General features: G+C 36.7%; 1 pseudogene across 1 annotated transcript; it reads left to right on the top strand.

Moving 5' to 3' along the window:
- Positions 1-860: 860 nt before the first annotated feature.
- On the top strand, positions 861-19,491 carry LOC308622300 (liprin-alpha-2-like; annotated as a pseudogene). Its single transcript has 2 exons — positions 861-1,029; positions 16,676-19,491. The product of its transcript is annotated as a liprin-alpha-2-like (transcript).
- Positions 19,492-20,446: the final 955 nt, after the last annotated feature.

Here is a 20,446-nt window from a genome sequence, read left to right as displayed (position 1 = left end):
TTTTTACTTCCTTTTCCTTCACTTTGATGATTTACATGTTATAAAGGATATAGGGTGAATGCTTACCCCCACCTCCTCACTCCCCTTCCCAATCCCCTCTGTGATAAAGGCACCAACATGACTAGAAATAAAACCTGCCTGAGCTTGACAGTCTTCATTTAACAGACTTTTCCTGGAGTGGTAAGAGTTTTCTTCTGATATATTTGATGGTGGAACTAACAGTAAACTGAAATTCATTACATATTCAGGAAACCTGACTTAAGCTAAAAACAAATCTTAATAGGAAAATCTTGGCACTCAAACTTTAAAAATTACAGGAATTAAGGAATATAAAAATTAAGGAATATAATCATTCCTTAACAATTATTTAATCTCTGAAATTTCATTTTGACCTCTCAACTTGTTAGTCACTCACCGTGCCCATACTTTCTTTGAAAATAAAAATTTCCACGTTGCTGAAAACTCTATACTATAATCAATGTTTATAACTTATTAATGTGACAAGAGGATAGAAAAATTGCTATGAATGTGATTCTCTGAAGACTAAAGACTGAATTTCTCGAGGAAATGGATCAAAATTTTCCTTCACTGGAGTTAATATATGATGAAATATACAAACATGAAAATTTCCCAGTTAGTTGCACTGAAGTTAACATTTTTAGATTGATGGAGAAGAGACAGCTGTAAACTAAAAACCAGTGAGAAAGAGAAATTAACACTGAGACGTGACAATAAATGAGGAAATTGACAGTTTCATGAAAAGTCAGGGAAGTGGCTGAAACTGTCCAACTGCAGTCCCAAGGATGGTTCACAGGAGACAGTGGCTGCTCCTGTAACTCCTCCAGGGCTGTCCTGATCGAATGGGACAACTAGCAGAGGGGAGTGTTACTGCCACTAGCAAGCTAATTCCTCATCAGGAGCTAAGAGGAAGAAGGAGCAGAAAGAGAGGCACTGTCCCTGGAAATCTCCATATCAAGGAGCTGTTGCATTCTAATTGCTTACCGTCCAGATCTAGCCTCCATGTTGGAAGTGAGCAGGATTCCTTTTGGAAATACATCACCAGTGGGTCAGTTTCTTAAAGGACCTAACTTCCATGTGAGATGTGCTAAACAGCCTATGACTGTAATAAATCGAGAGGAGATAAGGAGAGCAGTCAAAAGCATGGCAACTACATTCAATGAGCAGTGCAATAACCAAAATTAATTTTGATATTTTTTTCAGTTCAGCATGTGTTCATGCTGAATGACAGGGAGGGGAAATGGAACAAAGAGGTGTCACCAACAGGTAGGGCTCCCCACCTCCCTGCTATCTGTCGAATGTTCACTATGATTCAATTACTATGTGTTTTACATTCTGTCATTTGATCTGTACAACATCTGAGGAAGTAAAACATACTAAGAGAGGTTAAGAACCTTGCCCAATGTCACACTGCTGTTTGGTAATGGAGCTTGCTTTAGGCAGCTTGAATGGCAGATACACCAACTTCCCTGAGGTCTCCTACCCAGGAAGATGACATCAGAGCCTCTTGGCCTAACCATTGGGATGTAAGCAGTGGCCCTTCCAGGTGTATGCAAGTTATCATCATATATAACTTGCTTGTTACCAGTTAAGAGGCAATCCCTTCTATGCCTCTTCTAGACCAAAGGATATTAAGGATTATCTCCATTCTTGCTACCATCTCACATTCTAGAAAATTTTACCTAATTACCAGAGCCTACTCTTTGTAGTGATGGAGAAGACCAAAGGAGAGCAAAGTCCTTTTATGCAGCTGTTCTTAGTTTTCTGTAAATCAGTTTATTTGCATTATCTATTTTGCCTCTCACGAGCTAAAGTGTGGGTAGTTAACTCTTAGAATAAGTATAGTGAGGAGAAAGAAGGGAGTACCCTTTTTATAGCAGGCCAGAAAAGAGCAGGGCAAAGTTCCAAGAAAGAAACAAGAACAGTGGCATATTCTTTTCAGAAACCCAAGATTTTTAAACTTGTAAATATGTTCAGTTCATGCATATTCAGTCTAATATCACAATTGCTGACACTGAAATAGAATTTTAAAGACAGTATTTTACAAATAAAGGAGAAGACAAGTGATTTTCCCCCCATAAACTGCAAATCACACAGTATTCCAAGACTATTTTGCAGAATCATATTGAATTTGGGAGGCAAAAGCAAATTGATTGATGCATACATAGGTGGAAAGGCTAAAACAATTCTGGACAAAACAGGAAAAATAAAACCATCTTATCCTTAAATGTCTAGGTCTTCAAGACATTTTCCATATTAATGTAGTGATGGATTTTAAGATACGCTATAAGATGTTATGAAGATTTAAAAATAACTTGAAGTTCTTTTATATAACTTCATCCTAACGTAAACTAGCTTTTAAAATATGTTATCAATATTTGTGCTTTAAAAATAACCTTGAGGACCTAGAAGAACTAAAGAGCAAACAAACAATGATGATGAACAACACTATAAATGAAAGTAAAAATTCTCTAGAAGGAATCAATAGCAGAATAACTGAGGCAGAAGAATGGATAAGTAACCTGGAAGATAAAAGAGTGGAAATAACTACCACAGAGCAGAATAAAGAAAAAATAATGAAAAGAATTGAGGACAGTCTCAGAGACCTCTGGGACAACATTAAATGCACCAACGCTCAAATTATAGGGGTTCTGGAGAAGAAGAGGGGGAAAAAAAGGGACTGAGAAAATATTTGAAGAGATTATAGTTGAAAATTTCCCTAATATGGGGAAGGAAATAGTCAATCAAGTCCAGGAAGGGCAGAGAGTCCCATACAGGATAAATACAAAGAGAAATACACCAAGACACATATTAATCAAGCTATCAAAAATTAAATACAAAGAAAAAATATTAAAAGCAGCAAGGGAAAAGCAACAAATAACATACAAGGGAATCCCCATAAGGTTAACAGCTGATCTTTCAGTGGAAAATTTGCAAGCCAGAAGGGAGTGGCAGGACATATTTAAAGTGATAAAAGGGAAAAAATTACAACCAAGATTACTCTACCCAGCAAGTATCTCATTCAGATTTGATGGAGAAAGTAAAACCTTTACAGACAAGCAAAAGCTAAGAGAATTCAGCACCACCAAACCAGCTTTACAACAAATGCTAAAGGAATTTCTCTAGGCAGGAAATACAAGAGAAGGAAAAGACCTACACAAACAAACCCAAACAATTAAGAAAATGGTAATAGGAACATACATATCGATAATTACCTTAAATGTAAATGGATTAAATGCTCCAACCAAAAGACATAGACTGGCAGAATGGATAGAAAAACAAGACCCATCTACATGCTGTCTACAAGAGACCCAGTTCAGACCTAGGGACACATACAGACTGAAAGTGAGGGGATGGAAAAAGTTATTCCATGCAAATGGAAATCAAAAGAAAGCTGGAGTAGTAATACTCATATCAGACAAAATAGATGTAAGAAAAAAGATTATTACAAGAGACAAAGAAGGACACTACATAATGATCAAGGGATCAATCCAAGAAGAAGATATCACAATTGTAAATATTTATGCACCTAACATAGGAGCACCTCAATTCATAAGGCAAATGCTAACAGTCATAAAAGGGGAAATCGACAGTAACACAATAAGAATAGGGGACTTTAACATACCACTTTCACCAATGGACAGATCACCCAAAATGAAAATAAGTAAGGACACACAAGTTTTAAATGACACATCAGACAAGATGGACTTAATTGATATTTATAGGACATTACATCCACAAAAACAGAATACACTTTCCTTCTCAAGTGCTCATGGAACATTCTCTAGGATAGATCACATCTTGGGTCACAAATCAAGCCCTGGTAAATTTAAGAAAATTGCAATCGTTTCAAGTATCTTTCCCGACCACAATGCTATGAGACTGGATATCAATTACAGGAAAAAAATTAGTAAAAAATACAAACACATGGAGGCTAAACAATACAGTTCTAAATAACCAAGAGATCAAATAAAAAAATACCTAGAAACAAATGACAATGAAAACATGATGACCCAAAACCTATGGGATGCAACAAAAGCAGTTCTAAGAGGGAAGTTTATAGCAACACAACCCTACCTTAAGAAACAAGAAAAATCTCAAATAAACAAGCTAACCATATGCCTAAAACAATTAGAGAAAGAAGAACAAAAAACTCCCAAATTTAGCAGAAGGAAAGAAATCATAAAGATCAGATCAGAAATCAATGAAAAAGAAATGAAGGAAAAAAGAGCAAGATCAATAAAACTAAAAGCTGGTTCTTTGAGAAAATAAACAAAATTGATAACCCATTAGCAAGACTCATCAAGAAAAAAAGGGAGAAAACTCAAATCAATAGAATTAGAAATGAAAAAGGAGAAGTAAGAACTGACACTGCAGAAATACAAAGGATCATGAGAGATTACTACAGGCAACTATATGCCAATAAAATGCACAATCTGGAAGAAACGGACAAATTCTTAGAAAAGCACAGCCTTCCGAGACTGAACCAGGAAGAAATAGTAAACATAAACAGACCAATCACAACCACTGAAATTGAAACTGTGATTAAAAATCTTCCAACAAACAAAAGCCCAGGACCAGATGGTGTCACAGGTGAATTCTACCAAACATTTAGAGAAGAGCTAACACCCATCCTTCTCAAACTCTTCCAAAATACAGCAGAGGGAGGAACACTCCCAAACTCGGTTTATGAGGCCACCATCACCCTGATACCAAAATAAGACAAAGATGTCACAAAAAAAGAAAACTACAGGCCAATATCACTGATGAACATAGGTGCAAAAATCCTCAACAAAATACTAGCAAACAGAATCCAACAGCATATTGAAAGGATCATACACCATGATCAAGTGGGGTTTATCCCAGGAATGCAAGGATTCTTCAAAATATGCAAATCAATCAATGTGATACACCATATTAACAAACTAAAGGAGAAAAACCATATGATCATCTCAATAGATGGATAAAAAGCCTTTGGCGTTTTTTTTTTAGTATGTTGAGGGAACTTGCCTCAACATAATAAAAGCCATATATGATAAACCCGCAGCCAACATCATTCTCAATGGTGAAAAATGGAAAAAATTTCCACTAAGATTAGGAACAAGACCAGGTTACCCACTCTCCCCACTATTATTCAACATAGTTTTGGAAATTTTAGCCACAGCAATCAGAGAAGAAACAGAAATAAAAGGAATCCAAATTGGAAAAGAAGAAGTAAAACTCACTGTCTGCAGATGACATCATACTATACATAGAGAATCCTATAGATGCCAGCAGAATATTACAAGAGCTAATCAATGAATTTGGTAAAGTTGCAGGATACAAAATTAATGTACAGAAGTCTCTTGCATTCCTATACACTAATGATGAAAAATCTGAAAGAGAAATTAAGGAAACACTCCCATTTACCATTGAAACCAAAAGAATAAAATACCTAGGAATAAACCTACCTAAGGAGACAGAAGACCTCTATGCCAAAAACTATAAGACACTGATGAAAGAAATTAAAGATGATACAAACAGATGGAGAGATATACCATGCTCCTGGATTGGAAGAATCAACATTGTGAAATTGACTATACTACCCAAAGCAATCTACAGATTCAATGCAATCACTATGAAACTACCACTGGCATTTTTCACAGAACTAGAACAAAAAATTTCACAATTTGTATGGAAACACAAAACATCCTGAATAGCAAAGCAGTCCTGAGAAAGAAAAATGGAGCTCGAGGAATCAGACTCCCTGATTTCAGACTACACTACAAAGCTACAGTAATCAAGACAGTATGGTACTGGCAGAAAAAGAGAAATATAGATCAATGGAACAGGATAGAAAGCCCAGAGATAAACCTATGCACATATGGTCACCTCATCTGTGATAAAGGAGGCAAGAGTATACAATGGAGAAAAGACAGCCTCTACAATAAGTGGTGCTGGGAGAACTGGACAGCTACTTGTAAAAGAACGAAATTAGAACACTCCCTAACACAATACACAAAAGCAAACTCAAAATGGATTAAAGACCTAAATGTAAGGCCAGACACTATCAAACTCTTAGAGGAAAACATAGGCAGAACACTCTATGACATAAATCACAGCAAGATCCTTTTTCACCCACCTCCTAGAGAAATGGAAATAAAAACAAAAATAAACAAATGGGACCTCATGAAACTTAAAAGATTTTTGCACAGCAAAGGAAACCATAAACAAGACCAAAAGACAACCCTCAGAATGGGAGAAAATATTTGCAAATGAAGCAACTGACAAAGGATTAATCTCCAAAATTTACAAGCAGCTCATGCAGCTCAATTTCAAAAAAACAAACAATCCAATCCAAAAATGGGCACTAAATAGACAAAGAAGATATAGAGATTTCCAACAAACACATGAAAGGATGTTCAACATCACTAATCATTAGAGAAATGTAAATCAAAACTACAATGAGGTATCACCTCACACCAGTCAGAATGGCATCATCAAAAAATCTAGAAACAATAAATGCTGGAGAAAGTGTGGAGAAAAGGGAACACTCTTGCACTGTTGGTGGGAATGTAAATTGATACAGCCACTATGGAGAACAGTATGGAGGTTCCTTAAAAAACAAAATAGAACTACGAAAAGACCCAGCAATCCCACTACTGGGCATATACCCTGAGAAAACCATAATTCAAAAAGAGTCGTGTACCACAATGTTCACTGCAGCACTATTTACAATAGCCAGGACATGGAAGCAACCTAAGTGTCCATCGACAGATGAATGGATAAAGAAGATGTGGCACATGTATACAATGGAATATTTCTCAACTATAAAAAGAAACAAAATTGAGTTATTTGTAGTGAAGTGGATGGACCCAGAGTCTGTCATACAGAATGAAGTAAGTCAGAAAGACAAAAACAAATAGCATATGCTAACACATATATATGGAATCTAAGGGGAAAAAAAAAAGGTTCTGATGAATCTAGGGCCAGGACAGGAATAATGACACATACTAGAGAATGGACTTGAGTACGTGGGGAGGGGGAAGGGTAAGCTGGGACGAAGTGAGAGAGTGGCATGGACATATATACACTACCAAATGTAAAATAGATAGCTAATGCGAAGCAGCTGCATAGCACAGGGAGATCAGCTCGGTGCTTTTTGACCACCTAGAGGGGTGGGATAGGGAGGGTGGGAGGCAGATGCAAGAGGGAGGAGATACGGGAATATATGCATATGTATAGCTGATTCACTCTGTTATACAGCAGAAACTAACACAACAATGTAAAGCAATTATACTCCAATAAGGATGTTAAAAAATTTTTTTAATTAAGAAAACCCTGCATAATTTTACTGTTTTAATTTTTAAAAATTAAATATGCCTCTTCATGCATATTCGGTGGTATTTAAAAGATAAAAATTTGCCCCCAATTGACTATGATTATTCACTTCTTAATGTTGATCCTTGACAATGGACTTTGCAAATTATAGTTTATTTACTATGCTCAGAGCAGGGATCCGTACAAGTAATTCCATTTTGCATGAAAATGTTTAGTATTCTTTAAAGAAGGTAGGACAAGGGAGAAAAACTCCTAGATTAATATGTCTCTGATTCACTTTTTAAAGAGAAATTTTCCCAAATTTATGCTCTCTTTTCACACCAAGTTAGACTTTTACAAAGTTAATATTCTTAAGTGCAAAGTTTTAAGTAATTTGGAAATGAACATGATATGAGTGGATGGCAATGTTTTAAATAGAAATCCTCAACCTAGAATTTTTAAGTTGTCCAATATATACTAGCTGAATTAAGAGCAAGAAAACCTTTCTAAGCTGTGTTGTGTGCAGACAGGTATATCTGACTGAGAAGATGGACATAATGTGATTCTTCTTAATGAGCCAAGGAGGGGAATATGGCCTAAGACCTTCCTGCCAGTCTTTCCTGTGCTCCTTTATATATGAGCTTGTATCCAAAAGAATGCCCAGGTACTATTTACAAATAGACTTTGTCTATATGACTAGCAGAAGGAGTACCTTCCAAACTGACATTTCATAAGTCTCAATGGAAGGACACTGGCATTTCTTTTGAGTAGCACTGGGATGTTGCCACTGTGCCTCTTTGGTTTATCTAGTGAGAGAACCAGGCTAAAGCTATGAGTTTCCTCCTCATTAAGCCCCAGAAAGACTTTCAAGGTATTTCTTCTCAATCTTGACACTTAACTCACCCATATAGTCTCAGACCAAAGAATTTAGCAAGAGGTAGATTGCTCAAATCTCTCTCAATCAGGAGCAGTTTTGTCCACCAGAGAATATTTAGCAATGTCTGTAGAAAAAACTGAGGAGGGGGAGTGCTCCTGACATCTAGGGATAGAAACTGGGGGTGCTGCTACGCATCTTACAGGGCACAGGACAGCTCCCACCACGAAGAGTTAGCAGGCCTGAAATGTCAGTAGTACAGAGGTTAAGCAAGCTTGATGTAGATCGAATGCGGGGGAAAAATGTCATTACAATACCACATTACCTCACACGCCTAAGGAAAAGTAATTTAAGGCAAATTCTACTTGTCTAGAGACACAGACTGCTCTCCTCCTGCCATACTGGGTGAGTACTTAGAAGGATGTTGGGCACTTAAAATGCTGTGATAACTTCTTTTAATGACCTCATATTTTTTAGGGAAACATCCCCAAATGAAGGTACAATTTAAAAAATCCATTAGCATCTTTGTAGTAAATGTCTTCATTACCACGCCATACAGAGGAGTCATGGTGAGAGCCTATTTTAAAAAGCAGTGGTTGCTTTGTTTTAAGAAAAATTGCCAACATAACAAAACAATGTCTCATATTTTTTCTATCATGTCTTGGCAATGATCGTTTCTACTCTGAGGCTGAATATCTTCTCTAAAATATTCAAAGCACAGAATGTAATTTATGACTGTAAAATATCTCTGCTGTCTCTAAAGTTTAGCCTTTGAAGCCACCTTGTTTAAAATCTTTTGTTGCTGTTGCTCTTCACGCCAAATTAGAATGAGTTGCCCACTGACTGTCTTTAAGCTAATGGTAACCTTGGTTCTGACATATAGGTTCACAAATAGGTTAAAATAATGTGTCATACCCATATGGACATATGTCCAAGTGATTTTTTTAGCTTTAATATATAAATTATAAACATAGCATATAAACACATTTATTAGAAAAATTCAAACATCACCAAATACATAGTGGAAAATTGAAAATCCATCCCCAAATCTCATGCTCTACCTTATATATAGCACGTCAGGCAGTTTGATGGGTTTATAATTTTTCATCTCTACAATAATTTTTGAATAGGGAATATATGCAAATAGTTCAAAATTCAGAAGTTACCAAGAAGTTTACAGGAAAAACTGTCTCTTTCCTTCCCTGTTTCCAGTAATTAAATTCCCCTCCCTTGAAGCAAATCCTGTTAAGAGTACATATATTTGTGATACGTATCCTTCACATAGTATTTTGTGCATTTATGGACATGTATGTTTATAAGGTGAAACTACCATTTATTGTTAACTACATGTCCAAACTGATAAGATCTTTACAAATATTATCTCATTTAATCCTTGTATCAACCCTGAGGGGTAGAAAATACTTCAGTTAAATATTTAAGAATTATGATATTATGAAACATAAAATTGTATAGGTCAAAAATAGTCAAATATCAAGTCATATAATTGGTCCTAATATTAGGAAGTGGGAGATTTCCATTTGTTGCAGCAAGGAAGATACCCTGAGAACTTCCCCTCAACAAAATGAACTGCACATAGCTGAGTTTTCAATAAGAGGAAATCCCCAGAAGGCAAGTACAAATTCGGAAATGAAAACAGCAAGAAACCCAGGGAGGTTAGAGGTATAACATCCAGGAAAGACTATGCAATAAAGCCTTTGAGCTCATTGAGAAAATGGAGGGTTCACAGGACATGGAGTTGAAACTCTTACAAAAAGCAGGGACCTCTGAGTAACTACATCCTCAGTTAAAGGGAAATTTAGGAAAAAAAATCTGCCCTTCAGCACAGATAGGCAAGGAAAGAACTTGTCTTCCTTTGCCTTGGCTCCAGGTAGAGGAAACAAAAAGGGCTTCCCTAAGAATTCATTACACTTGGGGGCATTTTTTCCCTAGAGTTTGCAATTCTAATTGATGCTACCATGTAGAGTATGAAATTCCAGCTAAGGAAGTAGCATGAAAGGGGTTTGGGCTAGGAATATGCCTGATAGATCTGTCAGAAACAAATGTACAACTATTTTAGAGAGAAACCTCTTCAGCTCAGACCAGAAAAGATTCCCACAGGCAAAGTCCCACTTATCATGAAATAAATAGAAACAGAATAACAAGACACAAGGGGAAAAAGAGATTTAAGATTTAAGACAACAAATAGAATTTCTAGACTTGAAATATATGATCATTGAAGTTAAAGTCTCAGTGGGAAAGTCAAACAGCAGTTCAGACAAAACACAGAAAATCATTGAAATCAAAGATGTAGCAGAGAAAAGATAAAAATAGGGAAAATGTAAAACAGTTTAAGACATGGAGGAGAGAAAGAGAAGGCTCACTATGTGGCTAAATACAATTTTAGATCAAAAGAAGAGTCAGTATTTAAAGAAAGATTAGCTGAGAATCTCCAGAATTGATGAAAGGAATCTTCATGCTCAGAAAAAGAGTCCCAAGCAGAATGGTCAAGGATATCCACTCTCACCACTATTATTCAACATAGTTTTCGAAGTCCTAGCCATGGCAATCAGAGAAGAAAAAGAAATAAAAAGAATACAAATTGGAAAAGAAGAAGTAAAACTGTCACTGTTTGCAGATGACATGATAGTATACATAGAGCATCCTAAAGATGCCACCAGAGAACTCCTAGAGCTAATCAATGAATTTGGTAAAGTTGCAGGATACAAAATTAATGCACAGAAATCTCTGGCATTCCTATACAGTAATGATGAAAAATCTGAAAGAGAAATTAAGGAAGCACTCCCATTTACCACTGCAATATAAAGAATAAAATACCTAGGAATAAACCTACCAATTACCAATGGTATTTCTTACAGAACTAGAACAAAAAATCTTAAAATTTGTACGGAGACACAGAAGACCCCGAATAGCCAAAGCGGTCTTGAGGAAAAAAACTGGAGCTGGAGGTATCAGATTCCCTGACTTCAGACTATACTACAAAGTGACAGTATTAAAGACAATATGGCACTGGCACAAAAACAGAAATATAGATCAATGGAACAGGATAGAAAGCCCAGAGATAAACCCATGCACCTATGGTCAACTAATATATGACAAAGGAGGCAAGGATATACAATGGAGAAAAGACAGTCTCTTCAATAAGTGGTGCTGGGAGAACTGGACAGCTACATGTAAAAGAATGAAATTAGAACACTCCCTAACACCATACACAAAAATAAACTCAAAAAGGATTAAAGACATAAATGTAAGACTGGACACTATAAAACTCTTAGATGAAAACTTAGGAAGAACACTTTTTGACATAAATCACAGCAAGATATTTTTTGATCCACCTCCTAGAGTAATGGAAATAAAAACAAAAATAAACAAATGGGACCTCATGAAACTTAAAAGCTTTTGCACAGCCAAGGAAACCATAAACAAGATGAAAAGACAACCCTCAGAAATGGGAGAAAATATTTGCAAACGAATCAATGGACAAAGGATTAACCTCCAAAATATATAAACAGCTCTTGCTCTCACCATGCTGGTGAGAGCTCAATATTAAAAATACAAACAACCCAATCCAAAAATGGGCAGAAGACCTAAATAGACATTCTTCCAAAGAAAACATACAGATGCCCAAGAAGCACATGAAAAGCTGCTCAACATCACTAATTATTAGAGAAATGCAAATCAGAACTACAGTGAGGTATAACCTCACACCAGTTAGAATGGGCATCATCAGAAAACCTACAAACAACAAATGTTGGAGGGGGTGTGGGGAAAAGGGAACCCTCTTGCAGTGTTGGTGGGAACGTAAATTGATACAGCCACTAAGGGGAGCAGTATGAAGGTTCCTTAAAAAACTAAAAATAGAATTACCATATTATCCAGCAATCCCACTACTGGGGGATATATACCCTGAGAAAACCATAATTCAAAAGGACACATGCACCCCAATGTTCACTGCAGTACTATTTACAATAGCCAGGACATGGAAGCAACCTAAATGCCCATCGACAGAGAAATGGATAAAGAAGATGTGGTACATATATATATACAATGGAATATTACTCAGCCATAAAAAGGAACGAAACTGGGTCATTTGTAGAGTCATGGATGTATCTAGACACTGCCATACAGAGTAAAGTAAGTCAAAAAGAGAAAAACAAAAATCGTATATTAACGCATGTATGTGGAAACTAGAAAAATGGTACAGATGAACCAGTTTGCAGGGCAGAAATTGAGACACAGATGTAGAGAACAACTGTATGGACACCAAGGGGGAAAAGCTGGGTGGGGTGGTGGTGGTGTGATGAATTGGGAGATTGGGATTGGCATATATACACTAATATGTATGAAATGGTTAACTAATAAGAACCTGCTGTATAAAAATATATATAAAATAAAATTCAAAAAAAAAAATACATGCACCAGGGGCTTCCCTGGTGGCGCAGTTGTTGAGAGTCTGCCTGTCGATACAGGGGACACGGGTTCATGCCCCGGTCCGGGAAGATCCCACATGCCGCAGAGCAGCTGGGCCCGTGAGCCATGGCCACTGAGCCTGAGCGTCCAGAGCCTGTGCTCCGCAACAGGAGAGGGCACAACAGTGAGAGGCCCACGTACTGCAAAAAAAAAAAAAAAAAATACACGCACCATGTCCATATTAGCTTGCATTTGTATAGGTATGTATGTCTTTAAACTCTTTCATAGGTGTCATCTTAAAATTCATATATATGTGTATACATACATGTTTGTAAAAAACCAAAAAATTAAATAGTTCAATCAAAATTATTTAGACTTTTTTTTTGAGGATGGTGGTTTAAAATGTTTAATTTTGTAACCTAAGGAGGCAGTGGAATTTATCAGACTAGGATAAAGAAAAATATTAAACTAATCCATTGGTTCCTTTATAAAGCCAAACCAAATATCTAATATAAAAGTAAAATTTTTTTAATTTTATAAAATATTTCATTGAGTGTATTATACAGAGTAAAAGTGTATAACTGTTTAAAATAACAAAAATAAAAGGAGCAAACTTTGCTTATCAGCCAGCTTAGAAAACAGAACGTTACTAATATTTTTGAAGGCTACTGTGTACCCCTCCATGATAGCAACACCACTCTCTCCTTCCCAGATGCAATCACTATCCTAAGTTTTGTGATAATCTCCCTGTACCTTTTCTTCATATTTTAATCACATGTATGTGTCCCTGAACAGTATATTATTTAGCTATGCCTATTTTTGAACTTCATATGAATGGAGCTGTACTTCTGTATTCTGTAATTTGCTTTTTGAGCTCAAATTTTTTTCTGAAATTCATTTATGTTGGTGCCTATAGCTGTAGTTCATTTTTACTACAGCACAGTATTTCATTATGTGATTATACTACAATTTATCCATTCAAATTTCAATGGACAATTGAGCTGTTTCTAGTGTTTGCTGCTATTATGAACAATGCTACTATGAACATTTTTCATCATGTTTCTTGGTGCACGTGTGAAAAGATTTGGATTAGAATTGCTGGGGCAAGGGGTTTATGCACATGGAAGTTGAATGGTAGGTAAATTATTCCCCAAGATTATTGTCCCAATTTGTGTTCTTACCTGCTCCGAGAAATTCTACTGTTCTATGTTCCTCTCGTCACTTGGTTTTGTCAGACTTTAATTTTTTTCTAGTCTGGCAGCTGTGAAATGGTATATCATTATTTAAATGTTCACTGATTGTAATGAGGTAAAGAATCTTTTGATATTTATTGGCCATTTGTGTCACCCAATAAATAAATAAATAATTGTTTATATTTTTCTATTGACACATGAGGTTTTTATATATTGTAGACACTAGTCCTTTTTATATTTTTTGTTATGTGCATCACAAATATATTTTCTCAGTTTGTGATTTGTGTCTTACACTCTTTACAGGGTCTTTTTTTTAAATTGAAGTATAGTTGATTTACAATGTTATATCGGTATCTGCTGCACAGCAAAGTGATTCAGTTATACATATATACACATTCTTCTTCGTATTCTTTTCCGTTGTGGGTTATCACAGGATATTGAATATAGTTCCCTGTGCTGTACAGTAGAACCTTGTTGTTTATCTATTCTACATATAATAGTTTGCATCTGCTAATCCCAAACTCCCAATCCATTCCTCCCCCAATCCTCTCCCCCTTGGCAACCACAAGTCTTTACAAGGGTCTTTTAATGCATGGTTCTGAATTGTGATGAAGCTGAATTTCTTAATAGTTGTTATAGTTTACAGAATTTTTGTTTAAAAATCCCTAAGGATATAGAGGTTTCTCTCTTTTATTTTCTTCTAGAATTTCTAATGTTTTGCCTTTTGTACTTACAGCTTGATATGTTAGAAACTGATTTTTTTTGTGTAAGGTATGAGTTAAGGATCAGTTTACAATTTTGTCCTTATAGATGAGCAATTATTCTAGAACCATTTATTGAATAATCTGTCCTTTCCCACTAATCCTGAATTTAGTTGTGCCTTATATCAAGTTTTCTATGTGCAGAGACCATTTTCTTATTTTTCTATTCTATTCCATTGCTCTATCTCTGCACCAGTTACAGTTTTAATTATTATGAATTTTTCTGGCAGGAAAATTCTCTCTACTTGATTCTTTAGGACTGTCTTGGCTCTTCACTCTTCCACCTAAATTTTTAAATCTTTTTTAAAAATCTGTAATTCCAGTAAATATGAATAACTTGAGGAAGCACTTATATCTTTATAATATTAACTCTTCAATAGATGAACATAACATGTATCTCTCTTTATTTAGAACTTTTTAAATGTCTTTTGATTCAGTTTTATTATTTTCCCTATAGAAAGCTTGTTTACTGTTTGATACATGTATTCCTAAGTACCATCTATTTTCAGTTGCTGTGTAAATAGTAACTTCAAAAAAAACTGAATTTTCTGTTTGTTGCTGGTATATAGAAATGTAGTTTTTTTTGTGTGTATTAATCTTATGTATTGCCACCTTGACAGGTTTCCATAATAATTTCAGTAATCTGAAATTATCAGTATATCCCCCTTTGTGTTGTTTATGTAGATGATCATATCATCTATAGAAGACATTTTTTCCCCTTCCATTACTTTTCTACCATTTTCTCCTTGTCACATTATTTTAAGACCTCCAGTACAATGTTGAATACCCATGATGATAGTGAGTATGTTTATACTGTTCCTTAAGGAGAACACTTTTTAGCATTTCACTACTGAATACATCTTGTGTTTTTATGTACACTGACAAATTTGTTCTTTGAACTGGCCTATATCTTTTCTTTTACTAATTGTGGTTTTGGTATTAAGTTATAACTCTTAGAAGAAATATTCCATTCTGGTTTTTTTTTTTATAGTCCCTAAAGAGTTTGTGAAAAATTCTTCTTGTTTTCCTTGAAAGAAGTAGAATTGTCCTATAAAACCATCTGAGCCTGGTGTTTGATTTGTGGGGGAAAAATGACTACAAGTCAAATTTCTTCAATGGGAATAGACTAGGGTTTCTACTTATTGAGACTGTTTTAATAATTTGACCATTTCACATATTTCAAAAGTTTTTGGCATACAGTTGTTCATAATACCCTCTGCTTGATTGCTGCAGTATTTGTATGTCTTCCTTTTCCTCTTCCCAAATTATTTACCTATGCCTCTTTCTTTTTCAGTTTTGTTTTGTCAATTTTCTTATTCTTTTTGAAGAACTATATTTTGGTTTGCTCATTCTGTCTATTGAATATTTATTTTCTATTTCACTTATTTTTATCTTTATTAATTAGACCTGTCTAATTTCTTTAGAGTTATTCTGTTTTTCTAACTTCTTAAAGTTGTATATTTAGGTCATTTATTTTCAGAATTTCTTCTTCTCTACCACAAGTACTCAGGATTATGGAACTATCTTCTCTGTGCTCAAAAGTAACAGTTCTTGCACGTGAAAAGATGCTCAACATCACAAATTATAATATTAGAGAAATGCAAATCAGAACTACAATGAGGTATCACCTCACACCAGTCAGAATGGCCATTATCAAAAAGTCTACAAACAATAAATGCTGGAGAGGGTGTGGAGAAAAGGGAACCCTCTTACACTGTTGGTGGGAATGTAAATTGGTACAACCACTATGGAAAACAGTATGGAGGTTCCCTAAAAAGCTAAAAATACAACTAGCATATGATCCAGCAATCCCACTCCAGGCATATATCTGGAGAAAACCATAATTAAAAAAAATACAGCATGTTCACTGCAACATAATTTGCAATAGCCAAGACATGGAAGCAACCTAAATATCCATCAACAGATGAATGGATAAAGACGATGTGGTACATATATACAATGGAATATTACTCAGCCATAAAAAAGAATGGAATAGGCTGGAGCCTAGAGGCTCTTTGGTGGGGCTAATGGCAGACTCCGGGAAGGCTCACACCAAGGAGTACTTCCCAGAACTTCTGCTGCCAGTGTCCTTGTCCCCATAGTGAGCCACAGCCACCCCCCGCCTCTGCAGGAGACCCTCCAACACCAGCAGGATATTGAATCCCTGACAGGAGGGCTGACTGGTTCCAAGGGGGTTGATCCACGGGAATTTGCTGCACTGACAAAAGAATTAAATGCCTGCAGGGAACAACTTCTAGAAAAGGAAGAAGAAATTTCTGAACTTAAAGCTGAAAGAAACAATACAAGACTGTTACTGAAGCATTTGGAGAGCCTTGTGTCACGATATGAAAGGTCACTAAGAATGACGGTGGTGAAGCGACAAGCCCCGCCCCCCTCTGGAATGTCCAGCGAAGTTGAGGTTCTCAGGGCACTGAAATCTTTATTTGAGCCCCTCAAGGCCTTGGATGAAAGGTCAGGGAACGACTGAGGCTTTCTTTAGAAAGAGTGTCTGCACTGGAAGAAGAACTAGCTGCTGCTAATCAGGAGATTGTTGCTTTACATGAACAAAATGTTCATATACAAAGAAAAATGGCATCAAGTGAGGGACCCACAGAGTCAGAACATCTTGAAGGGATGGAACCTGGCCAGAAAGTCTATGAAAAGCATTTGTCCAATGGCTCTATAGACTCTACTGATGAAACAAGTCCAATAGTTGAACTACAAGAATTGCTTGAAAAACACAACTATGAAATGGCCCAAATGAAAGAACGTTTAGCAGCCCTTTCTTCTCGAGTGGGAGAGGTGGAACAGGAAGCAGAGACAGCAAGAAAAGATCTCATTAAAACAGAATGAACACTAAGTATCAAAGGGGCATTAGGGAGGCCATGGCACAGAAGGAAGATATGGAAGAAAGAATCACAACCCTTGAGAAGCATTACCTCAGTGCTCAGAGACAATCTACCTCCATACATGACATGAATAACAAACTAGAAAATGAGTTAGCAAATAAAGAGGCCATCCTATGGCAGATGGAAGAGAAGAACAGACAGTTACAAGAGCGTCTTGAACTGGCTGAGCAAAAGTTACAGCAAACAATGGGAAAAGCTGAGAGCTTACTTGAAGTAGAGGCTGAACTGGCTCGGAGAATTGCAGCCCTAACAAAGGCTGAAGAAAGACATTGAAGAATGTATGAGGGCATCTAGAAGGTCAAATTGAAGAGAAAAATCAAGAAGTTCAAAGAGCTAGGCAAAGAGAGAAAATGAATGAGGAGTACAACAAAAGATTATCTGATACTGTAGATAGACTTCTGACTGAATCCAACAAATGCTTACAGCTACACTTAAAGGAATGAATGGCTGCTCTAGAAGAGAGGAGTGTTTTAATTCAAGAATCAGAAACTTTCAGAAAGAATCTGGAAGAATCTTTACATGATAAGGAAAGATTAGCAGAAGAAATTGAAAAGCTGAGATCTGAACTTGACCAGATGAAAATGAGAACTGACCCTTTAACTGAACCCACAATATCAAGAACTCATCTAGACACCTCAGCTGAGCTGCGGTATTCTGTTGGATCCCCAGTGGACAGCCAGTCTGATTCCAGAACAACCAAAGTAATAAGAAGACCAAGGAGAAGTCACGTGGGTGTGCAGAGAGATGAGCCAAAGGTGAAATCTCTTGGGGATCATGAATGGACTAGAACACAACAAATTGGAGTGCTAAGCAGCCACCCTTTTGAAAGTGACATAGAAATGTCTGACATCGATGATGATGAAAGAGAAACGATTTTTAGCTCAATGGATCTTCACTCTCCAAGTGGTCATTCTGATGCCCAGACTCTAGCCATGATGCTTCAGGAACAACTGGATGCTATCAACAAAGAAATCAGACTAATTCAGGAAGAAAAACAATATAGAGTTACATGCCGAAGAAATTGAGAATAGAATGGCTAGTGTGAGTCTGGAAGGCCTGAATTTAGTGAGGGTCCTTCCAGGTACCTCCATCACTGCCTCAGTTACAGCTTCTTCACTGGCCAGTTCATGTCCCCCCCAGTGGACACTCAACACCAAAGCTCACCCATCGAAGTCCTGCCAGGGAAATGGATCGGATGGGAGTCATGACACTGCCAAGTGATCTAAGGAAACATCGGAGAAAGATTGCAGTGGTAGAAGAAGATGGTCGGGAGGATAAATCAATAATTAAATGTGAAACTTCTCCTCCCCCTCCCCCTAGAGCCAACAGGATGACTCACACCCTCCCTTCTTCCTACCGCAATGATGCCCTAAGTAGTTTAACGGCCTCCCTCAAGGCTGAAAGCCTTGGGCTAGGCAGTGCCAACAAGAGCCAAGACTCTCTTCACAAAGCCCCCAAGAAGAAAGGAATCAAGTCTTCAATAGGACGTTTGTTTGGTAAAAAAAGAAAAACCTCAACTTGGGCAGCTCTGAGGCTTTATGGAGACTGAAGCTGCAGCTCAGGAGTCCCTGGGGATAGGAAAACTTGGAATTCAAACTGAGGATAGAAGACTGAAGAAAAAGCATGAACTTCTAGAAGAACCTTGGAGAAAGGGATTACCTTTTGCCCAGTGGAATGGGCCCACTGTAGTCACGTGGTTAGAGCTCTGGTTGGGAATGCCTGCTTGGTACGTGGCAGCCTGCAGAGCCAATATGAAGAGCGGTGCCATTATGTCTGCTTTATCAGACACTGAGATCCAGAGAGAAATTGGAATCAGCAATCCTCTGCATCGCTTAAAGCTCCAATTAGCAATCCAGGAGATGGTTTCCCTAACCAGTCCTTCAGCTCCCCTGACACCAAAAACTGTGAGTCCATTTGTGTTCCTTCCCTCTCCCAGTATCTCCAAGTCCACAGAGCAAATTTGTGGCAGCATGAATTATTCTGAGGAGATTTATCTTGCTCTTCATTAACGTTGCTGCTACTCTTAATAGGTTTTCAACTGAGGAGCTGTGATTCCTACCAGACTTGAAGCCTGAAACCAAGATAGACTTGTGATCTAGCCTCTAAAGCTTAGATTTTTCTCCCAAGCAACAAGACCAAGAGTTTACTCTTTTTCAGAATTTTTCTTTTTAATTTAATCTAACATCTCAGGAGATGAGCTATAGGCATTAGTACTTTTTGTAGTTGTAATGCTAAACTCACTACTTCTTAAGCAGTTTTCATAATTATGAAAGTACTTCAATATTTAATGTTTTATAAATACCAAGTGGATTACCTTCCTTCAAAAAAAAAAAGAATGAAGTAATTCCATTTGCAGCAACATGGATGAAACTAGAGATTATCATACTAAGTAAATCAGACAGAGAAAGGTAAGTATCATATGATATCGCTATATGTGGAATCTAAAAAATGATACAAGTGAACTTATTTACAAAACAGAAACAGATTCACAGAACTCGAAAGCAAACTTACGGTTACCAAAGGGGATAGGGAGGGGAGGAGGGGTAAATTAGGAGCTTGGGATTAACATACACACACTACTATATATAAAGTAGAGAACCAACAAGGACCTATTGTATAGCACAGGGAACTCTACTCAATGTTCTGTAATAACCTATACGGGAAAAGAATCTGAAAAAGAATGAATATATGTATATGAATAACTGAATCACTATGCTATATACCTGAAACTAACAAAACCTTGTAAATCAACTATACTCCAATAAAAAAAAAAAAAACCCTGTTCTCTATTTTGTCTTGCAATACTGGAATTGACACTCTTCAAACCACATTTTTCCTTTCCTTTGGGTTGCCTGTTAGTTTCTTCCAATAGCTGCTAAAGGGAGACTAGGAGACTGGAGGAAGGAGAAGGAACCTGTCTCTTCTGTGTTTGCTTCCTGTTAATGGCACTCCAGAAATGTTTCT

Source organism: Mesoplodon bidens (genome assembly GCF_964165515.1).
Source record: "Mesoplodon bidens genome assembly, chromosome: 9".
NCBI classification, from domain to species: domain Eukaryota; kingdom Metazoa; phylum Chordata; class Mammalia; order Artiodactyla; family Ziphiidae; genus Mesoplodon; species Mesoplodon bidens.
Note: the sequence above shows the minus strand (reverse complement) of the source record. Positions and strands in the feature narration are given on the sequence as shown.